General features: G+C 39.9%; 2 pseudogenes; one reads left to right on the top strand and one right to left on the bottom strand.

The window, feature by feature from the left end:
• Positions 1-7,131: 7,131 nt before the first annotated feature.
• On the bottom strand, positions 7,132-26,365 carry LOC139705014 (alpha-2-macroglobulin-like protein 1; annotated as a pseudogene).
• On the top strand, positions 17,121-17,420 carry LOC114104411 (cysteine-rich PDZ-binding protein pseudogene; annotated as a pseudogene).
• Positions 26,366-27,287: the final 922 nt, after the last annotated feature.

Below are 27,287 nucleotides of genomic sequence, written 5' to 3'. Positions count from 1 at the left end.
GTTAAAAAAAAATCTATTTTATCAAGGATAACTGTTAAATATAAATAAATTTAAATTATTAAGAGAAAAAAGTAAGCAAAAGACTTAGACACTTTCTTTTTATTCATTTATTTTTGCAGTGCTGGGGATGCAACCCAGGCCCTCACACACAGTAGGCAAGTGCACTTCCATGAGCTCTATTCCCAGCCCAGACATAGATACTTGGTAAAAGAGGATCTCCAATCCTAAAAAGGTACCACTTCACACCCATTAACATGGCTATAGCCAAAAAGTCTGAGAGCAACAACCATTTGGGAGGATATGTGCACCACTAGTGGGGATGGTAAAGTGGGGATGCAACCACTTTGGAAAATGACCTAGCAATTCCTGAAATTATTAAATGTAGAGTTACCATATGGCCCAACAATTCCACCCTTAGGTGGAAAAGAAATGAAAATGTACATCCACTCACAAACTTCTACTTGAATGTTTACAGTAGCATTATTATAGCAAAAAGGTGGGAAAAAAAAAAACAAATGTCCATCAACAGATGAATAAACAAAATGTGACATATCTGTATAATTAAATATCATCTGACCATAAAAAGAAATGAAATGCTCATGATACAACTTGGATGAATCTTGAAAGCATTAAGGTAGGCAAAATAAGCCAGTCACAAAAGTCTACATATTATCTAACAGCATTCATATGAAAGTTCAGAATAAGAAAATCTATAGAGACAGAAAGTAGGTTAGTAGTTGCTTAGGGCTTGGCAGGGAGAGTCAGGAGATAAAGGATGATAGCTTAAGGGGATAACATTTCTTTTTGAAATGATAAAAATTTTCTAAAATTGACTGTGCATATCTGGGAACATACTAAAATCCGTTGAATTGCATCATTGAAACAGGTGAATTGTAGAGTATGTGAATTATATCTCAAAAGGTTTTTTTTTTTTTTTTTTAAGGGGATATTCAAATGACCAATAAAAAATTTTTTGGAGTGCTTAACTTTATCAGTTACCAGGAAAATACAAAGGAAAACCCAATGTAATATCAGTGTACATTTACATACTAGTTAAATAAATAAGGAAATTGCAGTTTTATCAAAAATCTAGAATAACTAGAATTTTCCATACCTTTCTGTTGAAGGTATAAATTGGTCCAAACATTTTGGAAAATAGTTTTGTAGTATTAACTAATGCAAAACATATGTATAGCCTATGACCCAGCAATTACATTTCCAGGCACATACCCATGATAAATATATGCAATATGTTCACCTAAAGGCATTTATTAGAATAGTCATAGCAGTGCTATACAGGCAAATCTAATAATCATAAAACTTTGAAACTATCCTACTTTCCACCAGTTATTACAAAGGATAGGTAAACTTAGGTATCAACTGATATAATGGAATACTGTGTAGCAATGAGAATGAAAGATTCATAGAACAATATTGATGAATATCACAAGCATGTTCACAGGGGATTTGTTTGCTTATTTGTAGTATTGGGGACTGAACCCAGGGCACTCAGCTACTAAGCTACACACTGAGCCCCATTTTTTTTTTAATTTGTGCTGAGAATCAAACCCAGGTCCTTATGCATGTTAAGCAAGTACTCTACCACTGAGTGACATCTCCAGCCCTTTTTAATTAATTAATTAATTTATTTATTTATTGTTTTGAGACAGGGTGTAAGTTGCCCAGGCTAGCCCCAAACTTGTAATTCTCCTGCTTCCACTTTCGGATATGTGGGATTACAGGTGTGAACCACAACACCTGGCTGAAATACTTATTTATATAGGCAAAGAATACAGGCAAATCTAATTTATGTTCTTAGAAATCAGCATAAATAGTTTACTTCTGAAGATTGGAAATCAAAATTGGGGAGTGGGCTTTAAGGATGCTGGCTACATAGGTATTCTCAATTTGTAAAAATTCATTGAACTATCACACTTCTGATATGTATACTTTTGGTGTGTTTATTATACTTCAAAAGGTAAGTATGAAAAGTAAAAATAAACCATTCATTTTTCTCATTGCCTATCCAAGATATCCAAGGGTAGGGAGTCCAGGCTGGGTCAAGGACGTAAGTCATCAAGAAGCCAGGCTCTTTTGTCGCTCTGCTTTCTCCTCTTCATGCATGTGGTTCTATCTGCACAGCTGCAGAATGGTTACTTTACTTCCAGGTATCTTACCTTGTTCCAGTCAGGAGAAGATGAGGCCAAGAGGTTTCCCTTGAGAAGCTTTGTCGTTTTATTCAGGAAGGGAACACTGTCTGGAGACTACCCTTTTTTTTTTTTTTTTTCAAATTTTAATGTTTATTTTTTTAATTTTGGGGGAAACAACATCTTTATTTGTATGTGGTGCTGAGGATCGAACCCTGGCCGCATGCATGCCAGGCGAGCACGCTACCGCTTGAGCCACATCCCCAGCCCTACCCTTTTGGTAGTCTGTAATTCTGCTTCAGAATTCACCTAACTGCAATTCACCTAACTGCAAGTGATTCTGAGAAGGTGACAATTATGGTGAGCATGATGCTCTAAATAAAATTGTGCTTTGTTAGTGATGAAGAGAATAGATAATGGGGAGGCAATAAAAGTGTCCAGCATAGGCTATAAGCTCTCAAGAACCTTACATTCTAGTGGAGGAGAGAAGAGGGTTAACAGAAAACTCAATTTAGCAAGTCCTCTGCAGGAAGTACAAACCCATACAGAGTAGAGTGTTCTTGGAGGAGACCTACCTACCGGAGTAGAAACACATTTGGAAAGCCACACCTTAGAGGACTAGTGGGAACTCTCCAGGTAGAAAAGATGGAAATGATTTTCAAAAGTGATATAAAGCATAAAACAACTATGCACAGAGTGCAACCTACAATCCCAGCTACTCAGGAGGCTGAGGCAGGAGGATGGCAAATTTGAAGCCAGTATGGACAACTTGGTGAGACCTTGTCTCAAAAAATAAAAGGTGTTGAGGGTACAGCCCAGAGTTAGAGTACTCTGAGTTCAACCCCCAGTACTGGAAGAAGAAGGAGATGGTGAAGGAAGAAAAAGCATATATCAGAAAGTTATCAGAGAGTCTAGTAGAAATTGGAACTCAATGTTGTCTAGTATTCCTGGTGAAAGGTTGATGGTGGTGTTAGAAGGGAAGAAAAGATCGGGTTATGAAAGACTTGGGTGTCATGAAAAGGAAGTAGAATTACTGAGCAATTCCCCTAGACCCCCACTTTTGTTTTGTTTTGTTTTGAGATAGGATGTCCTTAAGTTTGGGCCTCAAACTTGTGAACCTTCTGCCTTAGTCTCCTGAGTAGCTGGGAATACAGGCATGTGCCCTCATACCTGGCTGACCCTAAAGGGTTTTAAGCAAAGAAATAAAATAGATTAGGATTTTAAGTAGATATTTCTAGTAGCACATCACCTGGAAAAATTAAACACTCAGAGGTATTAGTTGAATGAATGGGGACAGCCCTGAGTATAGAGAATACCTAGTATGAATTAATAGATGAAGTGGTAGAGGAATGTTTCAAGAGAAGAGCAGAAATAAGGTTTTTGCAACAGCGTGGATGAGATGTGATAATGTGTGTTTGGAGCTCCAGGAAGAGGGATGAAATGTTTTCCATCCTCTGAATATGCTGTTGTATACATTGCTTTTTAAGGTAGGGCTCTTTCCTGGCATTGCTTCCCTTCCTTAATTCCATTTCCTACTAAATCCTTGAAATACAGTGGGAATTAAGGGGAAAGGAGAAGAGAAAGCCTTCTTTAAGTGATCATTGTTAAGGAAAAAAATGTGTGCAGGGTCCTGGGTTCTGTACCCCTCTCCCTTCCTTTGTCATATGAATGTGGGCACTACCTTCCTCTCTCTCCTCCTCCTCTCTTTCCAAGATCCTTAGCTAATTCTATGCACAGCCCTGACTTCTTACCATCTACTTGCTGCTAACTCCCCATCTTTACCTTCTATTCAGATTTCTCTTTAGTAGTTTATGTGTTGCTTTGTATCCCACTGGCACTACATTTCCTCCTACAAGCCTCACAACTCCTCGGACTTAAAGCACTGAATAGAACACACTACTCCCTACATCTTGACTTGAGTGAATGGCACTCTCCACATAGTTGAAAGAAACTGGATCATGCCATCTCTAAATCCGTGTTTTAGTCAGCTTTTTTCGCTGTTGTGACTAAAGGACCCAACCAAAACAACCATATAGAGCAGGCTTATTTGGAGGCTTACGGTTTTAGAGGTCTCAGTCCATAGAAGGCTGGCTCCATTCTTTGAGGCTCCAGATGAGGTAGAACATCATGGCGGAAGAGTATGGCAGAGGAAGACAGCTCACACGGTGATCAGAAAGCAGAGAGAGAGACTCCATGCTCCATAGCCACATCGGCAATGAACCACTTCCTCCAGCCATACACCACCTGCCTCCAGCTACCCCTCAGTTAATCACATCAGGGATTAATTCACTGATTAGGTTAAGGGTATAACCCAATCATTTATCCTCATTTATCATTTAAACTTTCTTGCATTGTCTCATTACATGAGCTTTTGTGGGACACCTCACATCCAAACAATAACTATTTGTGACTCTGGCTAAATGGAAGATGATGAAAATCAGCAGACATATGAGGCACTGTCTACTCTCCTATTTTCTACTTAACAACAGGGCAAAAATTTCCCCTTGAGAAGGAAGGTGTCTCCTTTCCCCTCTCCCATACGAGGAGGAAGAGGAGAATAACCCTTATCATAGAAGTCAGAAAGCAACAACTTGAATCTTGAATCTGTATAAATAAATCTTCCTAAAATAACCCCTATTCTCCATTACTGTTCTGCATCTATGTACATTCCTACACCCCTAGAAGGACAAATCCTTTTGCTTTATCTTGTCAAATCTCCACAATTTATTGCCTTTTGTTAAATTGTATAGAAGCCCACAATCTTAACAAATTCTTTGGATTTTTCACTTTTTTTCTTATGAAGTTTCCACAGGCATGCAACAAACCTTCCTCTTTTGTTCACCTGTTTTTTTTTTTTTTTTTTGTATTATTTTTTTTTTTGGTCAGTTTAATTCACAGGCCCCAGTCACTAAACATAACAAAGGTAGAGGAAAAGTTTGTCCTTTACATAGTTCACTCTAATCTCTTATATCTAATTAGTGACTGACAATGGTGAGCCATCTGAGACCTGTGCTTCTTGGAAAACAGACCAGTTTAGAAATGTACCCATCCTTATTTTCCTTCAATCCTCAATCTTTTATATTCTGGAGAAACAGCTAACTGCAAAGGACCACCTTAATCTTACATACAAATGTCACTTTAATGCTAAGTGCCACTCAACCTTTACAATCACCTTCCTTCTTCTCAAATATTCACAAATGTTTATGGTTTTTTATGTTGAACAATACACATTTTCTCAATAAAATTCTTTTATTCAATATAGCTAATAAAGTCATGAGAATATTCTTTTTTTCTTCTATCAGAAACCCACAAGATATCAGAAGAGGTTTTTTTGTTTGTTTTAAGATAGATAGATAGAGAGAGAGAGAGAGAATTTTTTTAATATTTACTTTTTTTTAGTTTTTGGCGGACACAACATCTTTGTTTGTATGTGGTGCTGTGGATAGAACCCGGGATGCACGCATGCCAGGCGAGCGCGCTACCGCTTGAGCCACATCCCCAGCCCCTCAGAAGAGTTTTTGTAACCATTTAAAATGTTTTCTGCCCATATAACAACTGCTCCTCCTCCTCCCCCTCCCCCTCCCTGTCCCCATCTCCCTCCCCCCACTCCTCCTCCTTTTCTGTTCCATAGGAGATTGAACCCAGGACCTCATGCATACTAGACAAGTACTCTACCACTGATCTACATCCTTTGCTCTGAACACAACACCTTAACTAAATTCTCCACTCTGATCCCTCCTGCATCTTTTGGTCAAGATTTAAGAAAGAAGCCAAAGACTTGAGTTTTCATTAAAGGATGGTCACTATCTTTTAAAAGAAACTTTGGTGCCCAAAGAATTATACACAGAGCCAAATGCACAGATTTTCTTTTTAGAGTTTTTTTTTTTTTTTTAAGAGAGAGAGAGAGAGAATTTTTAATATTTATTTTTTTAGTTTTCAGCGGACACAACATCTTTGTATGTGATGCTGAGGATCTCTGTATGTGGTGCTGAGGATCGAACCTGGGCCACACGCATGCCAGGCGAGCGCGCTACTGCTTGAGCCACATCCCCAGTGCTAGAGTTTATTTTTAAAAACCTGTCCTCAATCCCTAAATCCCAGCTTCCCAATACTTAACCCCCAGGAAGATGTTCTTATCTCCTTAATTACCCTCTACCACCATCCCTTCTCTGGCAGAACCACTGCTCTGTTCACTCTGATTTTTCTGTGCAATGCCTCCTTTGTGTGATTATTCCTATCCCATCTCCCTGTGAAGTGGTAGAGAGTAGCTGAACCTTGGGCATGCTCCTCTGTTACCCACCCACTAGTCAATCAGAGAAATCAAGTAAGTTGATTGAATGAATCCTGCTTCAAGAGGCAGAAGAAAATTCTACCCTTCAGCAATGCCACAGAGGACTACTTCAGTCTCTTTTCAGCTTCTATCCCGAAAAGCAAGCAAACAAAAAAATAATAACCAGAAGACATCAAAATACTCAGATCTTTGGAGCTTTTCTTATCGCAGATGTCAGAGTATCTAACTCTCTCCCCATCCCTCCATTCAAGCGCACACACACGCGCACACATACAGTCTCTCAAATATTGTATGGGTATTCAAAAATCTCACAAACACATGATGAGATTATTAATAGTGCTATCTCATAGAAGTGGAATCAAAGTAATCTTTATTTTCATTTTAGTACTGTTATATAATGAAGATATATTATGTAAAAATAATTAGAAAAAAATCAATCTATTTTCAATCTCCTAGAAAAAAATATTGTTTTTTAAAAATCACATAGAAACCTCCATACTCATGCCACTATTAGCTTTTTCTCATGTGTACTATGGAGATTATTATTCTATCTTCAAGAATTTAGGACAGAAAAGGAAAGCACACTTTCTGTCAAAAATAAGCTTCCAAGAGACAGTAATTCAAAAAAGGTTTCTCTTCTGAATGCTACCAACCTTTCCCAAAACTCTATTGTTTTCTCTGCTGGAATTAACCTCATTCACAGGAATTGGAAAACAGAATTGTTGCTTGTTCATCTGTAAAACAAAATAATGAATTGTTACTTGGGGGCTTCTCATATATTCAGAATGAAAATGTGTCATAAAACCTACTGCATTGCCCTTTTCTGAGCATATTCAGAGTTATAAGAGGATTTCAATTGCTCATATTCTCATGTTGTAGTAATTTTTTTTTTTTTTTTTTTTTGGTACTAGATTTTCAACCCAAAGGTGCTCTACCACTGAGCTATATCCCCAGTCCTTCTTATTTATTTACTTTTTTATTTTGAGATGGGGTCTTGCTAAGTTGCCCAGGCTGGCCTAGAACTTGTGTTCCTCCTGCCTCAGCCTCCCAAGTAGTTGGGATTACAGGTGTGCAGCACTGCACCTGGCTACAGTGAATTATTATTACTTTTTTTTTTCCAAAGAGAGAGTGAGAGAGAGAGGGGGAGAGAGAGGGAGAGAATGTTTAATATTCACTCTTTAGTTTTTCAGCGGACACAACATCTTTGTTTGTATGTGGTGCTGAGGATCGAACCCGGGCCACACGCATGCCAGGCGTACACGCTACCGCTTGAGCCACATCCCCAGCCCTACAGTGAATTATTAATCACAGCAAAAATATTAGGAATAGTTAGTCCCTTGAGAACAATGATTTATAAAGTTCTTTTGGTCTAAAGACTACATTATATAAAATGTCTTTGATATGGAAGTCTTTAAAAAATGTTTTAAGAGGTCAGATAGTATAATGCGCTACATGTCTTAGGAAGGAATACTTGTAAAACTCAGAGAGACCATGAAGAATGAGGCAGAAATATGTCAGGAGATGTAAGTGAAATCTCAGCAATCACCTAGATAGTAGTCACAGACTCTGATGGTTGCTATTTTCAGGTTAGTGGCCAACACTCTTTGGCCAATGATAAAAGTATAAGTCTTGAGTCTTTTTACCTGGCTGTGGGGAAGTTAGATGAAATAGCTCAGTAAAACAATGGAAATAGGGCTGGGGATACAGATCAGTGGGTGAGTGTATGCTTAGCATGTGCTAGGCCCTGGGTTCTCTCTGTAGCACTGAAAACCAACCAACCAATCAACCAGCCCACACTGTCTCCCTGGAAAATAAGAAACCACAGCTAGATAAGTGAGTTGGTAGGAGGGCAGGGGTTGGAAACAGATGTACTAACAACAGTAAGTATTAATTTCGATACACTTATTGATGGTTATACAATAAGGATATCTTTATTCCCTGTGTGGAAAAAAAATATGATGAAAATAAGTACTGTACCAATTTTTAGAACATGATTATTCCTTGAGAACCTACAGTTTTGTTGAAATATAAGGCAAAAGCAGGACATGGTGGGTACACCTCTAATTCCAGCTCTTAGGGAGGTTAATATCTCTACCGAACATTCTAACTATTAAAATTTGCTCATTCTCCCAAGTTTAATTTACATGTTACATCTTCAGGAAAACTGCCCTTAATTTCAACCAGTTAATTTGTAATTACCATGAGGACAAGAAATATTTTCTTCCTTATTTCTGTATTCTTGCTGAAATAATATGAACATTGTAGATATTTAATAATATTTTCAGAATAAATGTACTACTCTTGTGACAATCTAATATTGTGTGTGTGCACATGTGCATGCTGGGGATCTAATCCAGGGCAAGTGCTCTACCACTAAGCTATATCCACAGCTCCTAAGATAATTTTTGATGTAATTTGAATTTATCATACAATTCTATGCTTCCTTGTTTCTTCTACTGATACCCCACTAATTCAATTTCCCCTTACCGCTAATCTTGGCAAATGAAACAATCTCCTGATCCCTCAAGTCCAGATTCTTTGACCTCTAAATTATCCCATATACCAAGAGACAGATTAATCTTTCTGAAACCAAGTTTTAAAAGAGAATCATTAATAGCTCCTCAGAATTAGGCACAAACTCAAGGCTTCCATAATATGAGCTTATCCTGTGTTTCCAACTTGAGTCCCAACTTGAGTACAACTTCAGTTAAACCCAATAGCCATTCAATACTTTTGCAAATTGGTACCTCTGTTCACACTCCCTCTTCCTTTCAAGAGTTGTCTAACAAAACTTTACATATTCTTTTAGATCACCCCCAAATGCCACTCCCTTGTAAGGACTTTTTTTATCCCCCAGCTGAGGAGTAGCTCAGTGGTGCAGCACTTGCCTAGCATGTGCAAGGCCCTAGGTGGTATCCTCAGTACTGCTAAACAACAACAAAAAGACTTCTCTTATCCCTTAACCTGACATCAGCTCTTTCTCCCTTTTGAAATCCAATATATTTTACTTTTTGTATGTTATATAATCAGATCCTGCTTTGTAATCTGTAGAATGTAACCTAGCTTTCCTTCTATACTACAAACTTTTTTTTTTTTTCTGTGATGGCACCAAACCCAGGGCCTGATGCATGCTAGGCAAGCACTCTACCTCTGATCTACATCCCCAGCCCTATACTGTAAACTTTTTAGAGTAGAGATTGTATCTTACTAGCTTTATGATACCTACAATAGTAGAAGAAAGAGTTACATCCATAAATCTTGTTTTTATGTTCTGATCTACATCCCCAGCCCTATACTGTAAACTTTTTAGAGTAGAGATTGTATCTTTCTAGCTTCTGATACCTACAATAGTAGAAGAGGTACATCCATAAATCTTGTTTTTATGTTTACAAATCCAATAATGTGTTTTCTAATTTGTGTGTATGTATGTGTGTGTGTGTGTGTGTGTGTGTGTATATATATATATATATATATATTTAGATATAATGATATATGTCCTGTTTACATGTACAATATCTCATGATATTTCACATTCTATGAAGAAAGAAAATTAAAAGCTTCTGGTATTATTTTTGTTTTCTTATGACCCAATTTTATTAATCCTTTTTTTATTTTTCATAAACTTTTTCTTCCTCTCTATAGAATTATAAGGACCTAGAAGGTAAGAGCAATATGTTCTTCTCTATCTCAGATCAGGATCTTGGCCTACCCAGTAAGTGGCAATAGGAGAATAGGCTGCTCACCTGAATGGAAGACAAGCCCCATTATCCACTGTGTTGCTTAGCCAACTAAGCCATTATGCTTGTGGTCTTGGCTACCTCCTTAAGTCAGGCTGGCCTTAATAAACTGGGCCAACGATACATAAGCTGTGAGTTCCACAATAAGAATTTCATGCTCAGAGCAAGACCTGGTATCCAAAGACCAAGTAGGTGTCTGGCTTCATGAATGGATACTCAAGTGGATAAAGAAGCATTGCTAGGAAGGTTTTGGAAGGAACTAAGTTTCTCATTTATGGTTTGTAAATATGTATCCTACTGCAGAGAAAGTACCAACTAAGAATTAATCATGGATTAGAAAAACTATTTCTCAGAATCAGCTGATGAATTGACCATGAGGCAAATGCAGGTATGTGTGTGTGTGTGTGCGTGTGTGCATGTGTATGTGTGTGTGTCTGTCTGTCTCTGTGTGTGTGTACACTCACATGTAATTTCCTAAAGCTAGAACATCAGTAAATTTTCTTAGGGCTGGGGATCTAGCTCAGTTGGTAGAGTGCTTGCCTTGCATGCACAAGACCCTGGGTTCAATCAAAAAAAAAAAAAAAAAAGAAGAAGAAGAGGAGGAGGAGGAGGAGAAAAGAAAAGAAAGAAAAAAAATGTTCTTGCCACTGGAAAGGACATGAAAACCACCGTTATTAATTTATAGGGTCTAATACTAATGTAAATAGGTAAGAGGAAACTTCTACCATCTAGTTTCTCTTTGTGTTAAAATGTATATAATGCCCTTTGAGGACTTAAATGGGCTCTCACAAAGCTCCCAACAATGATTTTATGAGTTAGCTATTTCTACTAAATGAATCCTAGAATTGAAGAATGTATGTGGGACAGAGAATACCAGAAAAATGATAGGCAACATGCAGCATATTTTCACAATTCCAAAGAACTTCTAATGTGACCAATACACCTGAGATCACAGCCTGTTGACCTAACTTTTTAATAAGCGTATTCCTGAAATCCATTTCTCCAGCCAGGGAGAAAACATAAACTAACAGGATCTGTGTATACAGGTTGTTGCTGGAAGGGATAAATTTTTTCCAGAGTCTGCAGACCCTGACTCACCATTGGGTCCTAAAATGTGAAGATAAAGAATTCATGGCCAGGGCTGGGGATGTGGCTCAAGCGGTAGCGCACTCGCCTGGCATGCGTGCGGCCCGGGTTCTATCCTCAGCACCACATACAAACAAAGATGTTGTGTCCGCCGAAAACTAAAAAATAAATATTAAAATTTTCTCTCTCTCTCTCTAAAAAAAAAGAACTCATGGCCAAGCGTGGTGGTGCACACACCTGTAATTCCAGCAGCTCAGGAGGCTGAGACAGGAAGATCACAAGTTCAAAGCCAGCTTCAGCAATGGTCATGCACTAAACAACTCAGTGAGATCCTGTCTCTAAATAAAATACAAAATAAAGCTGGGGGTATGGTTCAGTGGTTGAGTGACCCTGAGTTCAATCCCCAATACCAAAACCAAAATAAAACAAAACAAAAACTGAACTCATAAGGCATTCCTTATAAGATGAAAATGAATAAAGAAATCATCACATCCTCCTTGACCTCAAAAGCTTGAATAGGGGCAAAGATGGGTGAATGCCTCTAAGAACCGTCACGACAAGAAGAGTATAAAGAGAAGCTAAAGCCAGGTGCAGTGGCACATGCCTGAAATTCCAGCAGCTGGTGAGGCTGAGGCAGGAGGATCTGAAATTCAAAGCCAGCTTCATTGGGGCTGGGGATGTGGCTCAAGCGGTAGTGCGCTTGCCTGGCATGCATGGGGTGCTGGGTTCGATCCTCAGCACCACATAAAAATAAATAAAGATGTTTATAAAAAAAAAAAAGCCAGCCTCAGCAACTTAGTGAGGCCCTAAGCAACTTAGTGAGACCCTGTCTCAAAATAAAAAAGGCTGGAATGTGGCTCAGTGGTAAAGGCCTCTGGGTTCATTCCCCAGTAACCCCATCCCCCCAAAAAAGAAGCTAGTAAAGCTCACATCTTTGATGCTTCCCATATCCAGCAATGCTGCTGCAATATGTGTACTCAACACTACCCTAGAGGGAAGAGGGAGACAGGAAGTCAGAGCAGCAGACAACACCTGCCATAATTATGTGCAAATTGTAAAAAGCATTCTCTCTGAATGGATAAATTATTAATTTTTATTAATTAAATAAAATTAAAGCTATCACATTCTGCAAGCTTTCTGTAGCTTCAACATTCCAGGACAACAATGAGGGGAGAATGGACAGGACTTCAGTAACAGCAGCACAATCTTAGCAGTGGCCTCTTGGACCCAGCATGAGGTTTTCAACTGAGCATGCATTTAGGAAACTCAATGAATTGGAGGAATTGAGGTTTAAAAAGGGAAGACTAAGGGGAGAGACTGCCGTGTTACTGAACCTGAACTTCCAAAATGGAACTCCCCTCAAGTCCAGCTCCTTCTCCAAGAGAGATTAAATGAGACCTTCCTTGCTTAGCACCCTTCCCAGAAAGACCTTAGCAAGTTTTAAAAACTATGTCATCTAAATTATCATCCTCATTCTGTAGATAATAAAACAAACACTTAAAAAGATTAAATATCTTGTTCAAGATTACACAGCTTATAGGCAGCAGGACTAGGAAGTTAAACTTGAACACCTGTGCCAAACCACCAAACTTGACAGTGACAGGATTCTTAATGCAATGTCTGGCTCTGGAATGAAAGGAGGAGGAAACACCTCTGGCATCTTGTTGTAGTCAAGCCATGTCTTGTACCTCCCAGTATGCTATATTTCACAGCATGCTATAGCTTGGATCAAGTATACCCCAAATGCTTGTGTGTTAAAGCTTTGGTTACCAGCCTACGGTGCTATTAGGAGGTGGTGGAACTTTTAGGAGGTGGAGCTGAGTTTGGGAGGAAGTTAGGTCATTGGGGACATACCTTTGAAGGGGATATTGGGACCCTCGCCTACTTTCCTGTCTTACTTTCTTTGATTACCATGAAGTGAATAGGCCTCCTCTACCATGTGCTCCTGTCATAACATACTGTGCTATTGCAGGCCCAAAGCAACACAGCCAAGCAACTATGGGCTAAAACCTCTGAAACCATGAGCCAAACAAAGTAAGCCTTCCTCCTTATAAGTTCTTTATTGCAGATATTGCAGGAAGGAAGGGTACATAGGGAAACTGATAAAATCTGTATGAGGAATACTAATGAATCTATACAGATATTTTATTTTGATATTCAAGATTATTAATGTAGGCTGGGCGCAGTGGCACATGCCTATAATCCCAGAGGCTCGGGAAGCTGAGGCAGGAGGATGGCGCGTTCAAAGCCCCCCTCAGCAATGGCCAGGGGCTAAGCAACTCAGTGAGACCCTGTCTCTAAATAAAATATGCTGAGAGCCATAGCCAAGTAGGAATGACGCATGGCAATTTCCTTGTCAGCCTACCCAATGTTGCTTAGAGGGAGGACTCTCCATTGTGGAAATGGGCTTGCCTTGGACCCAGGTCATTTGCAGTGACATTGCATGAATGTTTGAGAGTTTTGGTTTGTAAAGTGACCCTGCTCAGGGATTAGGGCGGTTCCAGGTTTAGGGTGGATCCTGCTGGATTAGGGTGGCTCTGGGTTTAGGGTGGATCCTGCTGGATTAGGGTGGCTCCAGGTTTAGGGTGGATCCTGCTGGGAATAGGGCGTATCCTGCTGCCTCTGGCGCCCACTCCTTGAGTTCCCGTTCAGTTCTCGCAGGATTCAGAGGGTATTTGGTACGCAGAGTGCTGGTGTATTTTCCCAGAATGTGCGTGTAGAGTGCTGGTGTATTTTTCCCAGAATGTGCGTGTAGAGTGCCGGTGAGAGTTCGAGAATAAAGAGTTGCTGTTTGAATCTACAAGGCTTTTGTGGTGGCTCGGTTATTTTGTGCCCAGACAGACTGCAGCAAAAATACAAAATAGGGCTGGATTTGTGGCTCAGTGGTTGAGTGCCCCTGAGTTCAATCCCTTGTACCCTTGACCCCGCCAAAGAGAAATTAATGTAGGTCCTTAAATAGCAATGTAAATGATTTCTCTGGAAAAGTCTGTACAAATTTTTCTTTCACAGGGTATATTATGAAATGAACAAATTATCCTGTAGCATCAATGCTTCATTCTGTGTTTGGAAGTGAGAGAGGAAATATAGTGCCTCTGGAATCAAATTGCCATGGTCATCTTAGTCCTGCAATTTTATTTATTTATATATTTATACATACATATACATACATACCAGGGATTGAACCCAGCAGTGCTTAACCACTGAGCAACAATCCCAGCCATTTTTGTATTTTACTTAGAGACAGGGTCTTGCTAAGTTCCTTAGGGCCTTGCTAAATTGCTGAGGCTGTCTTTGAACTTGAAATCCTCCTGCCTCAGCCTCCCAAACTGCTGGGATCATAGGTGTGTGCCATTCCACTCTGGGCTAGTTCTATCATTTATTGGTGTGAACCTTTGGTAATTTACTGAGTCTCTGTGCTTAGTTCCTTCATCTGTAAATTGGAATTGATAATGGTATGACAGTACCTAGCTGACTGATTTACTGTAAACATTAAATAGTATCAAAGTACTCAGAGCAGTGCCTGGTACAGAGGAGCAAACCTGTTATAAAAGTCACTGAGCTGCCTGCTAGACCACCACAGGAAATGGCTTTGCTTTGGTTTGGGGAGATAGTAACAGGCCCAAAGACTCTCTAGTCCAGTGGTCTGAAATCTCAGCATCTATCAGAATCATCTGGAGGCTCTGTTAAAATACAAATTGCTGGCTTACACCCCCAGAGCTTCTGTTCACTAGGTCTGGGCTGGAAGCCAGAAGTTGCATTTCAAACAAATTCCCAAGTATAACTGATGACCTTGATCTGAGGACCACATTTTGGGAACCACTCTCATTCTACAGACATTAAAGCTGAGACCCAGACTGGAAAGTATATTCACCAAGGTCACCTATAGCCTGGACTGAGTACTAAAGAAAACTAACTCCTAGGGCATACTCTTTTGATTTTGCTCAGAGATTAGAGATATGAATTCCTTCTAGACACAGCAGGGGAGCTGCAGGCCCCTGCACAGATCTGCACTTTCACAGCTTTGTGCATGGTTCCCTACTAACCCCTTCAGAGCATTCTGGATGTTCTGAAGATGTATATCTGGGCATGACCAAAATATTTTGTGACAAATGTTGTCCATCTACATGGGTAAAAAGGAAAACAGCATGCATGGAGATTTCCAGGTGAGGGTGCACAATTTTATAGTTCATTCTGGTGGATGTTCCAGAAGGGGAGTTGAGGAGACAATGCCACAGGAGGCCTAGTAAAGGGAGGCATTAATGGATATTAACAAGGACAAGAACAGGGGAGGTACAAGGTTCAAGAGAAGAGTGAAGGACTTTACCAGATATATGGCTAAACAGTATTAAAGAGGTAGAAGACTGAATGCAAGGAGGAATAGGGTAATAGCGAGAGGTTGAGAAACAGTTCCAGAATCATGCATTGGAGTACAGAACTCCTGGGAAGTGAGCAATATTTCCATCCTGCTCCCCAAAAGCACTGTATGATACATTGCTGTATTTGTACATCAGCTCCTTCTGGTAATCTGAGAAGCCAGATGTGATTTGAGATGTCAGTGATAACTTCAAAACACATTCCCATGGGCTGGGGATGTGGCTCAAGCGGTAGCGCGCTCACCTGGCATGCATGGGCCCGGGTTCCATCCTCAGCACCACAATCAAACAAGGATGTTGTGTCCACCGAGATCTAAAAATAAATATTGAGAGGTTCTCTCTCTCTCTCTCTTAAAAAAAAAAAAAAAAAACCAACATTCCCATGCCCTTCAAGAATGGGGACACTTCAGGGGCTGGAACTTCCCTATATCTTACCAACCTATCATAGGCCTTGAGGAGAAAAATATTTTAAAAGACTGAAACAACTTACCTATCTCCAGGAAACCTACTGTCTGAGAACTGATTTGCTCAGGCAGCGACCCTGCCCTCTCAAAGTACCACAAGACAGATGATGGGAGCAAAAAAGACCGTGTTCTGCTCCCCACAGCCACTGGGCATGTGCATCAGACTGTCTAGGTTCTATAGATTCTCCCCATGGTATCTACTGAGGTCCAAAAGGAGAGAGAAAGAATGTGGCTGTAGAGAGAAGCAACTATTACGAGTTATTATTACTTATTCAACAAATATGTATTTGCTGTCATTTAGCGAATACCTACTATGTGACGTGGGGAAACAAGTCAAACACACTATCTTTAAAAAGCTCACAGTCAGAGGGAAAAACAATTAGAATTATAATTCACTACAAATGATTTTTAATATAGTATTATACTATCGGGTGTGTACAAGATGCTGGAGCACACAGAAGGGTTTACAGGTCACCTAAGGGAGTTCAGAGCTTTTTAGAGGACATGTCACCAGAGCTGACAAATAACAAAACTTACCCTGAGACACCAACATCTCATCTTTTCCTAGGGAGCACTTGTATGCTTACAATTTAAGGACAGACTTAGTAGGGGAAGGGTTGGTTGCGGTGTGGCACCTATTTCCTGTATTCCTGGCTCTCACCCTGGTCTAGTACTTTAGGTAATTGAAGACAGCAGCAGTAAGGCAAAAGGATTCCACCCCAACAAAGGATGGCTGGAAAGCAGTTAGTCCCACAGTGGGTGAAAGACAAGTCTCTGGACTGGGAGGTGCAGAATGTCATGGCCTTCCACTTTGTGACGGCATCAGGAACGCCTCCTTGCCTGAGTGACTGTGAAAACAGGAGAGCTCTCATCTGCACGTTTATTCCTGCTGCGGTTTTCCAGGCGTAGGGTAGGCGGGACCCAGGGCTTGGATAGCAGAAGTAACAGAAGGAAATCTTTCTCAGGAGTATTGATGTTTGCAAGCTGCTGCTGCCTCATCTAAGGGAACTGCAAACGGAAGGATGGTGTTCAGAAAATGTGAAAAGAAACTTGGTACGGTTATCACCCCAGATATATGGAAGGATGGTGCAGGCATCACAGAAAGTGGTGAAAGAAAGCTAAATGAAAAGAAAGCTTTGACTTCAAAAAGAGCAAGATTTGATCCATATGGAAGGAATAAGTTCTCCTCTTGCAGACTTTGTAAAAATTCTGTGCATCAACCGGGTTCTCATTACTGCCAGGACTGTACCTGCAAAAAGCCCATCTGCCATGTGTGGGAAGAAAAGTTTGGATACCCAAACTACAAGCAAACTTCTATGTAGATGTATTGATGAGGTTTCTGGCTTTTTATGATTTTGCTTTCTGCTTTGAATTTTTAAGACATAGTAGAGATAGTCAACTTAAAAATAATCTATTTCTGGACAAATGATTAAGTTTTAGCCAAGAAAGTTGGTAGGCATCCATTCTTTTGCTCTCAAGTTCTGAACAACCACTTTTGCATTAAGTGATTATTTTCCTTATGAGCATTTTATTGAACTAAAGTAAGTGATAAATTTAATGAAAAAACATTCCCACGTTCAATATGTACCTTAACATTACTTAACATTATTCTTGGGGGGCAGGTACCAGGGATTGAACTCAGGGGCCTTCAATCACTATGCCACATCCCCAGCTCTATTTAGAGACAATGTCTCACTGAGTTGCTGAGGGGGGCTTTGAACTCATGACCCTCCTGTCTCAGTTTCCTGAGCTGCTAGGATTACAGGCATTCGCCTCTGTGCCCAGGTTAACATTACTCTTATTATCTCCTCCATCTATTTTATTTATAGATATTGAAAAAATGAGATTATTAATATTTTGCTTTGAACTAATTCTAATTCTAATTCTAAACCAGAATTAGAATTCTTCCCTCATTTTTTTAATTGATGGCAAAGTTCTTAGAATCAGCAATTCCTTAATTAATTGCAGTTTCAGAGGATATTTAAATGTTTGAAGCTATTATTGCTAAATGGTTCCTTAGAAATTAATCTAGACCCAAATCAGATAAAAGTTGGGTTTGTGATTTTTTTTTTTTTAATTTGTTCTTGAAGCCAAAGCACCAGTTCCTTTCATATAGGAACAAGAACACAAGGAAAACCCATGTGTCCAAATGAGTATACTGGATTTCAGAAAAGCACATATTACACACATTGCCTTGAATTCAAATTGTCATGAACAGTGTGCATATTGATGTGTAAATGAAAATGATCCTCTCATACCCTTTTCGGAAAACTCTTTGAAGCTGAAAAAAAAATTTTTTTTTTTAAAAACATCCTTTCTATCTCTCATAGAAATAAATAGAACAAAGTAAACATCTTGACTTTTTTTTTATAACATAAATGCCAAGAAACCACTCTGAGGTTTCAAATGAAGATTTTTCTTACACTGCTTTCATAGGTTGAGAACTTTTATTTTTAAAATTTGTAGCCTAGTATAGGTGGCCAAAAGGGTATTCTCTATTTCTAAGGAACCAGAGGAAGGAGGAGGGGAAGGAAAGGGGAGATACTAGGGATTGGCATTGACCAAATTATATTATTATATTGTGTGCACATTCAAATATGTAACAACAAATCCCATCATTATGTATAACTATAATGCACCAATAAAAAAATTAAGAAAAACTGGTAATGGTGGCCCATGTCTATATTCCAGTGACTCAGGAGGCTAAGGCAAGAGCCAAGTTCAGCAGCTTAGCAAGGCTCTAAACAATTTAGCAAGATCCTGTCTTGAAATAAAAACATCCAGGGATGTGGATCAGTGGTTAAGCACCTCTGGGTTCAATTCCCCATACAAAAGGAGAGAGAGAGAGAGAAAGAAAGAAAAAACAATAACACAGTTGGAAAAAAACTAAAGTCAATACTTGCATTTAGATTTGTGTGACCTAGAGTAAGAATGCATGGTCTGTATTGTAAGGAGGTGAAGATTTGTAAATCTATTTTGGTGATTGCATATAATTATATAAGAATTCAGGGAGGGGCTGGGATTGTGGCTCAGCGGTGGAGCGCTTACCTAGCATGGGCAGGACCCAGGTTCGATCCTCAGCACCACATTGTGTTGTGTCCATCTATATCTAGGAAAAAAAAATATATTTAAAAAAAAAAAAAAAGAATTCAGGGAAGGAAGGAAGTTCCCATACCCCACCAAACTTTCTTGGTTTTAGACTTAGATTCATTAGAAATTATCTAAATTTTCTGGGGACTCCACATTGTGTTATCTTGCTGTGCTTTTGAGTTGTCACTTATCCAATAGGAAACAGATCCCAGAGTCAGGTCTCTGGGAAGAACTGAGGGGCCTGATAACCTTCCAACTGGAGTGATGGAGATGATAATTTAGCCTCTGGATGAATACCACTACTTCTTGATGAGGTTAAGAATAAGAGAATTTTGGAAACACAAGATTTCTGTTATGAGCTAAGTTGGGATGGAGGGACCACTAGAAAAAAAGAGAGGAAAGCAGAGAACACTCAGAGAAAAGGAGGAAAAACTGAGGGGCTGATTGGTTACACAAGCCAACAAAGGTGAGTGATAGATGAGGTTTGATCGGGAAATGAACAGATTAAGTGGTTACACAAGCCAACAAAGGTGAGTGATAGATGAGGTTTGATCGGGAAATGAACAGATTAAGACTTAAGGTTTTGAAAGCCCTAACCTGAGAGAAAAATTCTTGGGAAAATTCCTGCACCTGTGACTCACAACCCAGTAGTATTCCACAGGAAGAAACTCAGTACAAAAACAGGAGACAGAAAGGAAGCTTCCAAAGCTCCACTACTAAGAATGTCTGGAGAATCCACAGACCTCAAAGGTAACTTACCTTCTACACCCATTACGGTGCTGTAGTTTGGAAATTGGTGACTAATATCTACTGGCTCCTTGATTTTGACACTTGACGGTGCTCCTTTCCCCTCCTACAAGACCTACTGCCAAGAAATTCCGTTCTCAATCAGGTTGAACCAAAATATTGCTTTTTTATTAATAGCGAGATTGGTGATTATTAATACTCATTCAGCCATCAAGATGGGTTCAATTCTTGCCTGGGATGAAGCTCAATGATAGAACACATGCTTAACTCATGCAAAGCTCTGGGTTTAATTCCCAACACTCCCTCCCCACCATACACACACACAAAAATAGATGGGTTGACTCTTGTTCCATCTAGTATGGAATGCTTGCTCTCTCTCTCTCTCTCTCTTTTTTTGGTGGTGGGGATTGAACCCAGGGCCTTGTGCATGCTGGCAAGCACTCTACCACCTGAGCTATATCTCCAGCCCCCAGAAGGCTTTTGATTAAACTTAACCTCATTATTAAAAATGTTTACTGTTTCTTCCAAATGTTAGTCACTGTGTCCTTACTCTTTGACTTACATTCTGAATTTTCTGAGGGACAATATTAGCTTAGCCGATTCAACAAAAATATAGTGAGCATTATGTATGACCAAACATTAGAGAGATGTAGAAGACATGGTCCCTCACCTCAGATACCTCCTGGCCAAAGAGAGGTTACATATCATCCCAAGCCCCAGTTCATAAAACAGGTGCAAAAACTTTTTTTTTTTTAGCTAAAAAATTATAGCTTTATTTGGGGCTGGGGTTATGGCTCTGCGGTAGCTCACACTTGCCTGGTTCAAAATAAATAAATAAAATAAAGCTATTGTGTCCATCTACAACTAATTTAAAAAAAAAAACAGCTTTATTCATCTTCAAGAGATTATTCTTTGGATAAGAAAATTATGTAAAAAAATAACAATGATTTTTGTTTGAAAAAGTCTATCATGTTTATTTGCTAACACAATTCTATTAACTGCAGTATATATAAGTCCCAGGATACACCGTTCATACAGGTGTCTTATTTATGTGCTTGAGGAAGACATGGGAGTATGTGTTGAACCTCCCTGGTGTCTTTTAAACTAACTTTAGCAATTAATGGCTTGGAGAATCCAGCACATAAAACTGTCTAGCCTCTTTTTCTTTTAAATCTCTACTATCACTTCAAAATTCCCTTTGTGGCAACAGGCACTTCCAGGTGGCTCTACCTGCTGAAGGCTGCTTTTCTAAGTAGTGAGACTTGATCCTCACTGTCCACTTCTTCAACTTCTGCTGCTTCCCTTGAGCCTCTGATTTCTGGGTTAAACTGACCAATCTCATCGTTTTTCTTCATGATGTATTTTAGTGCTAACCACTATCTTCTAAGCAGTACATTTCATTATATGAGTTCCTTAAATGATTGAAAGAATTAGAAATGTGAAGTTTGAATGTGAAAGGCCCCAATGCAGTGAATTATTCCTCTTAGCTAAGAGCTTCACATACTCAGGGTTAATTGTGGTTCTTTTCACATGTCTGCTGGTAAGAGAATCACTGCTGCTCCTCAGCCTTGGCCTCCTCCTCCACCACTCAGACCACTCAGAACAACCCAGGAAGGTACACAAAGGAAGAAAGAGGCAGCTGCCCAGATGGTCTGGTCAGATTTTTTCACAAAAACTTTTTAATAATAATGATAACAGACTTCTGGTTTGCCTTCCCTAATGTTCTTTCTTGACTGATCCCATAGAAATCAATGTCTGAGGACAACAGAAAGAGAAGGACTGGTTGTATACCCTCTCACAGTGGTTCTCTTCCAACACAGCTGGGGAACTCCTTCAAGCAGAAGGGCCAAGAAAAGCTACCTCATACAACAGAAGATTCTTCCAAGATTTTCTTTCTTTCAGTGCCTAGATGAATCTCTCTTCTTTCTTATATATGAACTTCCCTTTACCTTCCTCCTCTACCGTTATTTCCAAAAGAACAAATTGGTTAGAGCAGCTCTTTGGAAAAACTGGAAAGATCCATGCCTTCAAAGAACCAGAGCCTCCAGATAATAGAATGCTTGCTCAGATGCTCTCCAAACCCCAGATCAATGAGAGCTTGAGAAAAACCCCATGGGCCAGTCTCTGGATTTTATTCAGCCACTTGTGGTAGTGATGATACTGTTACCGCTGTTGACCGGTGACGAGTCCTTGCTTCCCCAATGTTGAAGAATAACACCAGAGAAGCACGCAGAGGCAAGGTCAGAGTAGAAATTAGAAGTTTATTAAAGGACAGCAGAAAAGACTTCTCTAGGAGGAAGAAGGGGACCCAAGAGGAGGAATCCGTGTAAGTGTGGTTGTTTCCCCTTTTTATAGTTCTTTCAGTAGGTTGGAAGGCCCGAGGGGTAGGACACAGGTGGGCCAAAGAAGTAATCTGGGCACTTCCGAGTCAGCATCTTCAAGTTTGCTGTTCATTAACATTTCTTTGGGATGGGCTATCTTCAAATCTGCTGGGGCTGTTCATTAACATTTCTTTGGGATGGGCTATCTTCAAATCTGTTGGGGGCTGTTTCCTGGACTTCATTAACATTCCAGGAGAGTTGCTCAACTTTTCTGGGAATTCATTCTCAACATGGCCTCCATTTTAGATTTCACTCGATATTAGACCCGATTTACCTAACTACACTGACTACCTAACTTTAAATCTGGCTTCAATACCAGGAAGAAAACATCATATAGGCCTGACAAGAGGGGAAAAAGGGAACAGAGTATTGAAACAGTGAAACCAGTTGAGAAACCTGGTGTCACAGTTCATTACTCCCAAATTACTTTTATTTGTTACTCCAGAATTCTTAGATTCATTCTATCATAATTATCTTCCTTACTCTTTAAATGTTAACCTCTACTGCACCATTTTTCATAATCTTCATGCCTTCAATTTCATCCTCTTTTCTTATTAACATCCATATTAACTATGCCCATCTCATACCATCCTTCCTACTTTCATTTCCATACCAGCTTTTCTACCACCTGATGGTGCTGTATTATTTCCCTAAGACTTTCTTTCCTACTTGCTGAAATTTCTCTCATTCTGATGCAAACTGTCCTCTTTCAATTCCCTCCCCCCACCCCAGTAGCAGATTACTCACAGAGCTGTTGCTCACCTCTCTCCGGCAAGACAGTTTCATCCACCACCTGGAGGACACACAGGGATCCCAGAGCGGTTTACAGCTACAGCTGCACATCTGCTCCTGGCAACTGCTGGGAAAGTGAGAAGCCAAGTGAAAGCTAGGGAAGGAAAGGTTGACCGTGGGGATCAGATCAGCCTGTAGAGGAGGGGAACAATGTGACTTGGATCATCAGCCAATATACCCAGGCTCCTTCACTGTTACATTTACTTGTCTTTGTAACATCCAGCTTTTCAGGACTAATATATTTGACAGAGGTAGAAAAAGCAAACAGCACAGTAGAGTAATATAGAAAGTTAGGGAAAAAAACAAGTAGAAAGTAGAAAAGCTCTATAGAATACATGACTCCCTGGAATGAATTTTTAAAAAGCAGCAGGAAATTCATTTCAACATGAATCTAAAACACTAAAGATATTAATACCAGATAGCATCCGATTTCCATTTTTTCTAGGTGTTTTCCTGAGTCTACCTTGTCTCCAAAACCAGTGCACACAGATCTTTCTCCATACCCAGCTCTTTTTATCACCCCATTCAGTTGCCATTTTACATGGCTGTTAAAGCACATTTCTTTCTCTCTTTTTTTTAATATCTTTATTTTATTTTTATTGTGGTGCTGAGGATTGAACCCAGTGTTGTCTCATGCATGCCAGGGGAGCACGCAACCACTTGAGCCACATCCTGAGTCCCATAAAGCACATTTCTACGGAGAACTAAATGTTGTCAGCTCTAACACCTCAGTGGGGAAAATGCCATATATCACCAGGGAGGGAGCAGGGGTTAGTCTGGAAGTGAATGTCAGTGAGAGAAACAGAAGGAGCCCTTCAGTGCTGAAAGAGAACAGGGGACATACATGTGCACCCACCATTGCCACCTGAACACACTTCTCACTGGACCACCACAAGCCTCAGTTGCCCGTCATGTCTGATTTTGCTATTATTCTGTTTGTGTTCCGTTCTTGTTGCTTCTATGCATAAAACTCTTCTCTGGGATTTTAAACTATCCTTTTCTCTTCCAGGAGGAGCATGTATACTCACCTTTCTTCGTAGAGTTCACATGTTTCTGCCCTTCTATCAGCGAAAATCCATCCTCATGATTTTTTTTTAATCACAGTGCAATTCAAAATTTAGTGGAAACGAATGAACCCTAAGATACCCTGTGCCCTATGTGATGGTGGAGAAATCTTCCCTAACTCCACCTTCCTGTCCACTCACTGGAATTATTGCTCAGTGAATTATTGCTCAGCAGGCTGTCAGCTCCTGCTCCTGCTGAGGGCTTGATGTCAGTTCCTCAAACTCCCACCTGACCCCCAGAGGTTCCATGAGGCTTGGCCAGAATTTCACTTTCCTCCTAGGCCCCTCCTAGGCATGAGGCAGTGGGTTCCATTCTCAGTACTGCAAAGCAAATGAACAAATGAACCAGTAGTTTACAAAATGAAATTTCCCCCTAAGTTCCATGTCCTTCACACTTTCCATTAACCAAGGTCTCCACCTTTTGGCCCTGCCCAACAAGTTTCTCAGTTAATTTCTCATTTTATTTCCCCACACAATTGTCCTGGGATCCTGTTTAAAATCTATTTTCATTTTTTTTTTTGACATGGTGCAGCAATACAGTAACCATTAGCCGCATGTGAATACTAAATGCACTATTCAATATTCACTGACTATTGAAATGGGGTTAATCTAAACTGAGATACGTTGTAAGTATAAAATATACTGTTTCAGAAAGTTAGTTGAAACAAAGAATGTGAAGCATCTATTAAAATAATCTTTTTTTTTAAAGAGAGAGAATTTTAATATTTATTTTTTTTTAGTTTTGGCGGATGCAACATCTTTGTTTGTATGTGATGCTGAGGACCCGGGCTGCACACATGCCAGGCGAGCAAGTTACCGCTTGAGCCACATCCCCAGCTCCATGAAGTATCTATTAATGGGCCAAGTGTGGTGGTTCACACCTATAATCTCAGCAGCTCAAGAGGCTAGACAGGAGGATCACAAGTTCTAAGCCAGCCTCAGCAACTTAGTGAGGCATTAAGCAACTTACTGGGATCCTGTCTCAAAATAAAAAATAGAAAGGGCTGGGGATGTGGCTCGATGGTTAAGTCCTCCTGGATTTAATCCCTGGTACCCCCCCCCAAAAAAAAAAAATATATATATATATATAATCTAGCTGGGGTTGTAGCTCAGCAGTAGAGAGCTTGCCTAGCATGTGCGAGGCCCTGGGTTCGATTCTCACACCACATAAAAATAAAGTATTGTGTCCAACTACAACTTTTAAAAATCATCTATTAATAATATATATCTTTATTTCAGGTTGAAATGATATTTGGAACATATTGGGTTATGTAGAAAGACCTGTCTCAAAATAAAAAATAAAAAAGGGCTGAGGATGTAGCTTAGTGGTAGAGCACCCCTAGAGCCAATCCTAGTACTCCCTACAAACATAAAATATATTATAAAAATTAATTTTACCTGTTCTTTATATTTTATTTTTCTTTGTGTGTGCATGGTACTGGGTCTGAACTCAGGAGCACTCTACTACTGACACCCCCGTCCTTTTTATTTTTATTTTATTTTTATTTATTTATTTATTTTTAAAGATAGAGTGAAAGACCCACAGAGCACTCCTAGGCACACACACACCCTGCTGAGTTGTTTATCTACAAATAACAGGAGAGATCTACTGTGCCAGGTGTCCCTGACTCAGTCAGGCTAGGTGGGGACCCATAGCAACCCCCTAGGAGCCACCAATCAGCATGAGACAGGGAAATACCTGGGATGCCAGATGACCCTCCCAGTAGTTTATGGTGGTTGATAACACCCCTCTTGGCTTAAACCAATCAGTTCAAACGAATCCCCCTCTTGTAGTAACCAGTCACCCCTGCCAAACTTGTTCCCACCAGTGAATGTGCTAATCGTGTTTTAGAGTTGTTTTATGATTTTCCCGCAGTGTGTGATGATTTGCTAAGAGATGCTATGATGTATGTGAAGTCCCTGCCTTCTCCAAAGAATGTATAAAACTGCTGCAAACCCTGGGCTCGGGGCCTCTCAGCGTCACCAGTTGCTGTGTGTGCGCGGAGGACTGAGCTAGCTCCCAATAAACACCTCTTTGCTGCTTACATCCATCTTGGTCTCTGGTGGTCTTTTGGGGGTCCCAAATTTGAGCATAACAATCTCCAGAGAAATATCTGTCCCATTCCAGTCAACTGTATCCAGTGAAGAAGAAGCAAGACCCTGCTGTGAGTAATTAGGGTCTGGTGGTTCCATTTATGCCATAAATCACCAGGAACACTGGATGATTTTTAAATTTTTTTTATTTGTTCTTGTTAGTTAACATGACAATAGTTGGATGATTCTTGAGGAGGGAGTCATCATGGACCCTAACTCTGACATTTCCCCCCTTGATTGTGAGTTAAGAACAGGCCACCTCCAATCCCTCATGAGGGGAGGGTTTGGATACTTTGAGCGGGTAGGTTCCTGGGACAGCCCTTTTCCTTTCTTTTTTCTTAATGAGCCAGGAAGACCCCTCTTACCTGTCCCTTTCTCCACCAACAAAGCCACATTTATGTTGTGTTTGTACACACACCACTGAAGTTGAAAGTGGACATTTACCAGATGCCACAACTCATCCTGCTTTGTCAATCTACTGAGGCAGAGAGAGGGAGAGAGGGAGGGAGGGAGGGAGGGAGGGAGAGAAGAGAAGAGAGAGGGAAAGAAGAGATGGATAATGTAATTCTTACTTTCATTTCATAATGTATTACAGAAGGAAGTAATTTCTTATCTTCATACTTTAGTTTCTTCATCTTTAAGACAGAAAAACTCTCCTATAACATGGAGTATTCACCCAAACATGAAACAACACTGAGGCTCCAAGATATGTGAAGGGGAAAAGAACCAACTGTAGAACTAGAAAACTGTATCTTACAAAATTTGGGTTAATTTTAGACAGACTGAAAAAGACTATCTGTTTAGGATAAAGAACACTTCTTTGTTCTTTGGAGCTGGGATAATAATCCTGTGAAATGTTTTTTACTTTGGGCTTTTTACTACTTTTATACACTGGTGCTTTCTGACTCTTTGGGATATGTGTGGATGAGTGTACTTTTCTTTCTTGTTTTTAAAATTTGGGTGTACTTTTCTACGTCTCATTTTCTCACCTGTCCTGAGAGTTTCCTGCATCTGTCAGGGA

Source organism: Marmota flaviventris, chromosome 3, assembly GCF_047511675.1.
Source record: "Marmota flaviventris isolate mMarFla1 chromosome 3, mMarFla1.hap1, whole genome shotgun sequence".
Lineage (NCBI taxonomy): Eukaryota > Metazoa > Chordata > Mammalia > Rodentia > Sciuridae > Marmota > Marmota flaviventris.
The sequence above is the reverse complement of the archived record's forward strand: the minus strand, read 5'-3'. Positions and strand labels throughout refer to the sequence as shown.